Source organism: Budorcas taxicolor, chromosome 25, assembly GCF_023091745.1.
Source record: "Budorcas taxicolor isolate Tak-1 chromosome 25, Takin1.1, whole genome shotgun sequence".
Taxonomy (NCBI): domain Eukaryota; kingdom Metazoa; phylum Chordata; class Mammalia; order Artiodactyla; family Bovidae; genus Budorcas; species Budorcas taxicolor.
The window spans coordinates 51421374-51428568 of NC_068934.1; positions in this window are offsets into that span (position 1 = coordinate 51421374).

A 7195-nucleotide genomic window follows, 5' to 3' on the forward strand; every position below is an offset into this window, starting at 1 on the left:
CCGCCTGTGGGCTGTTCCGAGAGGTACTCCCCCATCTGGAAGGTGGTACAGTCCAACCCTTGCTCACCGCCCAGGGCGAATGGGAGCGGACGCCAGGCACACCTAGGGCCCCGCCCCCAGCCCGGGCCCCGCCCCGCGCGGCGGCTCCGCCCCCGCGCCCTCACCCCACCCGACCCCCATCTCTCAGACCCCGAGGGCGCGAGCCGGGGCGGGCTCGCCGGGTCAGCCTGGCGGCGCCCCCGGCCCAACAGCTTTGCGCCGTCCGTTCACGCCAGCGAACACTTGCGGACCCTGTGCGCGGGCTCCGCCAGGGGCTGGGCAGGAACGAGCCCCCAGCCCAGAGTCCCGCCGGGGCCGCGCACAGTAAACGGTGAACCACGTGGACGGTGCGCCGCTCGGTGTGTGAGAAACGGATTCGTGCTCCGACAGGAGAGCCGAGTCCCGGACTCGGGAGCCAGGAGGACTCGCCGGTGGTAGGTAGTGGGTGAGGAGGGACCTGGCCGAGAGGTGCTTGCGGAAGGGGCCGCGGTGGCGAGAGCGCGGGAGGCTGCCAGGACCCCGGGAGCGGGGAGCCCCGCCGGCCGGGTGGGGGGCAGACGCTGGCTTCTGAGAGCCCCGGGCGGCGGCGGCGGCGGGTGAATTGAGTGGACCGGCTGGGGCGGGCCGCGGACCAGTAAGAAGGCCACTTCAGTAACCCTGCAACCCTCAGGGACCACAAAGACGTAGGCTCTACATCTTTGGGGGAAGCGAAGGTGCCGGAAGCGAGCCCCTTCTGGTAGGTTATGAAGACAACCTAGGGGATAAAAGATGCTCAACATCGCACATCAGAGCTACAAAGGAGTATCACCTCGCAGTGGTCAGAATGGCTCTCGTCAGGAAATCTACGAAAAATAAGTGCTGGAAAGGGTGCGGAAAAAAGGGAAGCCTCTTGCACTGCTGGTGGGAAGGTAAATTGACACTGCCACTGGGGAGAAGCGTGGAGATTCCTTTACAAACCAGGAATAAAACTACCATCTGACGCAACAGCCCCACTACTGGGCATATACCCTGAGGAAACCATAACTGGAAAAGACACATGTACCCCAGTGTTCATCCCACGCTATTTAGGAGGCTAGGACATGGAAGCAACCTAGATATCCATTTACAGATGAGTGGATAAAAAAGTGGCCCTTACGTATACAGTGGAATATTACTCAGCCTTGAAAGGAATGCATCTGAGTCAGTACTAATGAGGTGGATGAACCTAGAGCCTGTTATGCAGAACAAAGTAAGTCAGAAAGAGAAAGATAAATACCATATATTAATGCGTATACATGGACTATATAGAAAGATGGTACTGATGAACCTGTCTTCAGGGCAGCAAAGGAGACAGACGTCACAAGACTCGTGGACACCGTTGGGGGAAGAACAGGGTGGGACTAACTGGGAGAGTAGCTTTGAAACATATACATTACCGTATGCAAAACAGATAGCCTGTGGGTATTTGCTGTGTGATGCACAGCTCAGATCCAGTGCTCTGGCAACCTGGAGAGGTGGGGGTGGGGCTGTGTGTGTGTGTGTGTGTGTCACTTTAAATATGGTCGCGCGGGTTCTTCGTTGCTGCACGTGGGCTTTCTCTGTTAGGACCAAACTGGAGCCAAGACAGGCTCTAAGGGGCAGGCTAAGGTCTGAGTTTTAGTCTCTAGGAAAGCTGAGGCACTGGGAAGTCCCGCAGGTGGTGTAGCTAGACCAATCAGAAAAAAATCCCCGTAGCCCGGCCTGAGCCAATCAGGAAAACCCCGCCCACGCCAATCCGGATAGGGATGCGAAGTTTAAAAGTCCCGTGGGTGCCTACGGTTTAGCTGATCAGCTATGCTGTTACAGAAACAAAGCACCGTCTGTATAAAAGTAGATGTGATTCAAAGCTCGGGGCTCTCGTCAAGACTCCACTGCGCTGGATGAGACCTGAGCCCTAGCTCGAGCTAGCAATAAACCCCTTTCTGCATCTGCATTGCTGTGGATGTCTTATTCTCTCAGTTTTGGGGACTCGGACTTCGGGCATAACACTAGTTGCGGTGAGTGGCGCTGCTCCTTGCTGTGGTGTGCAAGCTTTTCTCTGCAGCGGCGTCTCTTGGAGAGCAGACTCCGGAGCGTTCCGGCTTCAGCAGCTGTGGCTCCTGGACTCCAGTGCACAGACTCGGTACTGGGCGCACAAACCTCGTTGGCCCTCGGCACGGGATCTCCCCAGGCTAGGAACTGAACCCATGACCCCTGCCTTGGCAGGTGGATGCTTTACCACTGAGCCACCAGGGAAGCCCCAGGATACTTTGGCTCTCTGCTTGAGTATGGATGGCACGACCTTGGGAGAGTTTCTCAACCCCTCTGTGCCTCTTTGCCTATAAAATAGAGATCCTGAGGGCCGGATGGGTGAGTACAGGAACAGAACTTTGGATGGGGGCCAGCAAAGTAAATGTCCTGCATCGGACACCTTCCCCTCCTCCTTAGCTTACTCTTGGCAAGTGTGGGCCCTTCTACACACACCTACTTGCCGAAGACCACCGCCCACCAGAGGGTCCCAAATGGGGGTGGGGCCATGCTACTAAAGCTCCAGGGAAGGAGTTGGACAAGCAGCTGTGGCCATCTTAGAGCCCCCTTGGAATGGGACCAGCCCCTCCACCCTCATCCGCATCTGCTGTTGAGGCTGCTGGAAAATTGTCATCCATAATAAACACACGCACCCGTGATGAGATGTGAACAGGTCCTCAGCAGGCATCTTTGGGTAGCGCACAGCCCACCCAGCCATGCCAGCCTCTGCTCACACGTGAGATGTGTCCCCATGAAACTGCCCAGAGGCACACGTCTGTACCTCCACCTGCTGGCGTGCTGTATTCCACGCCGATACGCATAACTCACACACAAGTGGACACCTCCCCGGCCATCAGCGTTGTCCCTGTGCCCGTCAAGAAACCTGTACCCTGCAGCCCTCATTGGTTCCTTGGTGTTCACTGGCACACCCTGCTCCTGCTCCTCCAAGGCCCAGGCAGGCCCAGACATGGGATACACGCTGCTCTCTTCATGCCTGCAGGAGGGCGGAGCTGGACAAGGAGCTGCCTTGGTTCTGTCCAGCCCGGGCCAGCCCTTTCCCCTGCCATCAAGCCTGCAGGAACACACAGGGCCAGAGCTGGGGGGAAGAGACAGGCAGGGCTATGATCCCTGACATAGGAAGGCGGGGGTATCAGTGTCCTAGGGCGCAAGTTTTTTCTCTCTGAGTCCCGAGTGCCAGAAGTCCAAAATCTAGGTTGACACCTGCGCTTTCTCTGAAACCTGTTGAGAGAGCCCGTCCTTGCCGCTTCTGGGTTCTGGTGCTTCAGGCCTCCTCGGCTAAGGGCAGCGTCTGCTTCAGTCTCCCTGTCACCTTCCTCCCTGTGTGTCTGCACTGTTCTGTCTTTTCAAAGCGCACTCGGCCTTGGATATAGGGGCCACTCAGAAAACCTGGGATGACCTAACCTGGGATGACCTCATCAAGCGGGGAGGTCCCTTTTTCCAAGCAGGGTAACAATCCCCAGGTCTAGGCATTTGGAGATAAGGTATCTTTTTTTTTTTGAGGGAACACCGTTCAACCTACTGCAGAGGGTAGGAAGGGGTGCATTTGGAGCCAGCAGGACTGGAGGGGACCCGGCTGGGGGTCAGACCAGCAGGGTGAGGCAGGAACTCGGAGTCATCCTGACTTCCGGCCTGTCCCTGTCCCGGAACCCTGGGCTTCTCCCCTCCAAGCCTCTGCCCATCTGCCTGTCCCCAGTCATGCCCTGTCCCAAAGCCTTGGGCCTCCTCAGGGGTCCCACAGGTTCCTAAGGGTTCCTTCCAGATCCACACAGTCCAGGCCTTGCTGACCCCCTACAGAACCAATCAGGCTCTTTGCTCCTTCCCCTCCCACAGGGGGCCACCCCCGACTACACCCTGCACTTGAATTCCGATACTCAGGCTTCATACTCCTGAGGTCCCAGGCAGAGTCAGACACCTCCCTGGAGCCCTGCACTTAGCCACCTGGGCAGCAGATTTGAAGGAAGAAGTGAAATGGCTGGGATGGTGGGAAGAGGGAGGAGGGGCCCATGCCGGTTTGTGGCCGCTGGTGGGTCCAGCCCAGGCCTCTGTAAACTCGAGAGGGCGAGGGGTGGGGCGGTGAGCTGGGGTCAGGAGGGCTGCAGGAGGCAGCCGGGGTGGCTGAGGCTGCGGAGATACCGGGGAGCTCTTGCTTTGGAGGGGAAGCCCAGCCCTAACTCTCCAGACGGGACTGTGGAGAACAAAAGGGGACCGGGCACCTCTCTGCCTGACTAGGGATCCCAGTGACCCATGATTCTGCCTCGGAGCGGCTGAGAAGGGAGTGTAAAGAGCCCGGCCCAGGACCATGCTTCCCTCGGCTGCCTCCTTGGGGCTCCACCAGGAGGGCTGAAACGGTCCTTCCCTTTGGCTTCTGCCTTTCCAATGCCCGGACAGAACGGAGCAGAGGACGGGGCCAAGCCGCCCAGGGCCCTGAGCCCCGTGCCGCGGGGTCCTCACCACGAGAGAGTTCACAAACCAGGCAGAGCCGGAGCCCCTCCCTGCCAGGCAGACCGCCCCGGAGTGGGTGCAGGAGGCGCGTGCACTAGGTGGTCGCGAGCGCACCACCCGTGCTACGCGTGCCGGAGCCCGGCGATCCAAGGAAGTGCCCAGCTCGCGGGGGACCGGGCGTGGGGGCGGAGGGTGCGTAGGCACCCGGGCCTTTCCACCCTGGGCAGGCGGGGGAGCGCCTCGGGTCGTACCACCCGCCGGCGGGGGAGCCGCCCCGCGCCTGGCAGCCTCCGAGCGCCGCAAGCCCCGCCCGGCAGGTGGCGGCCCCGCCCCGAGGCCGACGTGCGGAAAGGAACGCGCCGGCCTCGCCCGCGAGGGGCCGCTCGGCGGTGGGCGCGGCGTCCCGTCCCCGGCTCGCGTCCACTGGCTGCGGCCCGGCAGGGCGGGCCCGGCTCGGCCGACCATTGGTTGCGAGACCTGCGCATTTGCATACGGGCCGGGCGCGGGGTTCCGGGCTGGCGGGGGCGCGAGGGGGCCGCGGCCGCCGCCGAAGTTGGGCCGAGAGCCGGCGACGGCCCCGCTCAGGGTCGCAGGTGACGCGCGGGGGGTCCTAGGCTCGCGGGCGGGAACTTGGGCCGGGCAGGCGCGGCGGGCTCGGACCGCCAAGTTGGACGGGAGGGGAGGCGGGGGTCGTGGGTGGGGGACGACTCCTCCGCCCGCACGGCGGTCCCTCCAGGCGCAGGGCAGCCACTGCCCACTGCACACTGCGCTGCTCCGGACCCACTGTGCGTGTGACAGCGGCTGATCTGCCCCTGGGCAGCGCGACCGCCCCGCCCCCTCTGTGACCCTGTGGGGCAGGGGACGGCCACGTCGGGTCAGAGGGAGCGTGCCAAGGCGGGTGGTAGGCCAGGGCGCTGCACGGACTAGGTGGGCCTGTCTGCGCCCAGCAGTGGGCCGGGTGGGGAAAACGGGACATTCAGAGGCCTTTGCTGCCCTTCGTATGCGGGGCCTCGGGCCGGACCAGACGCCCTCTTGGAGGGAACTCTCTTCTCCCTGTGTGTCTTAGGATGCCAAGGTATGCAGGGCTCCTGGGACAGTCTTCCTGATGTCGCCAGGCTGAAGGCAGCCCTGGGCAGACACCGGTGTCCTTGCCGGACCCTTGGACATCAGGACAGGACCTCCTGAACTAGCCTCTCGAGGGCCACCTCCAGGAACTTTCTTGAGGAAGACAGTGGCAGATTTGGCTTTCCTGTGCCCTCTGCCATGTCAGTGAGGCCACTAATGCCCACAGACACGCCCTCCCAGGGGTGTGGGTTCCTGGAGGCCTGTCCTCCTTGTTGGGTGTTCCTAAATTCACCGTGAAAGTCTTATGGTTGTGGAGCAGTCCCAGAACGGCCTCTGGGCCTGCGGATGCCACAGCGGCTGGTTCTATCCCCTCTCCCAGGCAGTCTGGAGGGGAGCCCCACTTAGTTGGGCCCTTGTGTGGACTTGGATACCCTTCAGGAGGGACCCTACCCTAGTCAGCGGTTGATATGGTGTGATGAGGGTCACACCCAGCCGGCTTGGCAGGCCAGGCTCTGCAGGTGGCAGGGAGGCTGTCACCAGCTTTAGGGTTGAGAACCAACGGTGTGGATTCGCTGCCACTGGCCCGAGACCCTCTGTGATCCAGCCCCTGAAGGGTCAAGTAGGAATCTGAGGCCAGGCAGGGCACCGGTGCCTTCCCCCAAAACACAGTCTGGCCTCAGAGCAACCCCGAGGAGGGCTGCCCTGTACTCACACTGGGCAGTGTCCTTCCCTGCCTTCCCCTGGCTTGAGGGGAGCTAAAGAAGAGGGCAACAGAGGATGAGATGGTTGGATGGCATCAGCGACTCAATGGACATGAGTTTGAGCAAGCTCCAGGAGATGGTGAAGGACAGAGGAGCCTGGCTTGCTGTGGTTCCTGGGGTCGCAGAGATTCAGACACTGCTGAGCGACTGAACCACCACTGGCCTTTCCTCCCCTCAGCACACCCCACAGCGTTGCTTTCAAAGTACAGTTTAAAACTCAAAAGTAAACTTTTCAGCAACTCAAACATTTGCTTAGTGATCTGAAGCACTTCAGGCAACTTGAGGGGGGCCGCGTTTTGTTCACTTGGAGAAGGTTCTGCCCCTTTCCCACCCCAGAATGGGCGGGCTGCCTAAGGACCCCCTGTAAGCTGGAGACCGCTCTCAGGGTCCCCAGAGGCAGCCTGGGACCAGGCACAGATCCCTGGCAGTGATTTCAGAAGGAATGGGTGTCCCTGAAAACAGACACAGACCAGGGGGCAAAAGCCCACCCAGGCCTGTGCCTGCTGTCCTCTGGGGAGTGGGGACGCGCAGGGTGCTGGGCAGGGCATAGGCTGGTCCTCCCCTTGCCCCCGTGTGTGTAGGGGAGTCCCTGGATGGCACCTGGCCTTGTGCCCTGCTGGCCTGTGTGCTCAGCTTGGGAGGTGAAAGGGCGCTAAGGCTCAGGGCTTGTGCCCGGAGGTCCATCCAACCCTGTGGATGCAGGTGGGGGATCCAGGTGAAGGGAGCAGGCCTCTCGACAGCCCCCAGTCCTCCCACCCAGCACGGGGCCTGAGCAGCCCATGCGTTCAGGGCTGCACCTTGTATGGCCTGTGCTTGACCCTAAGGAGAGTCACAGGTCAGGC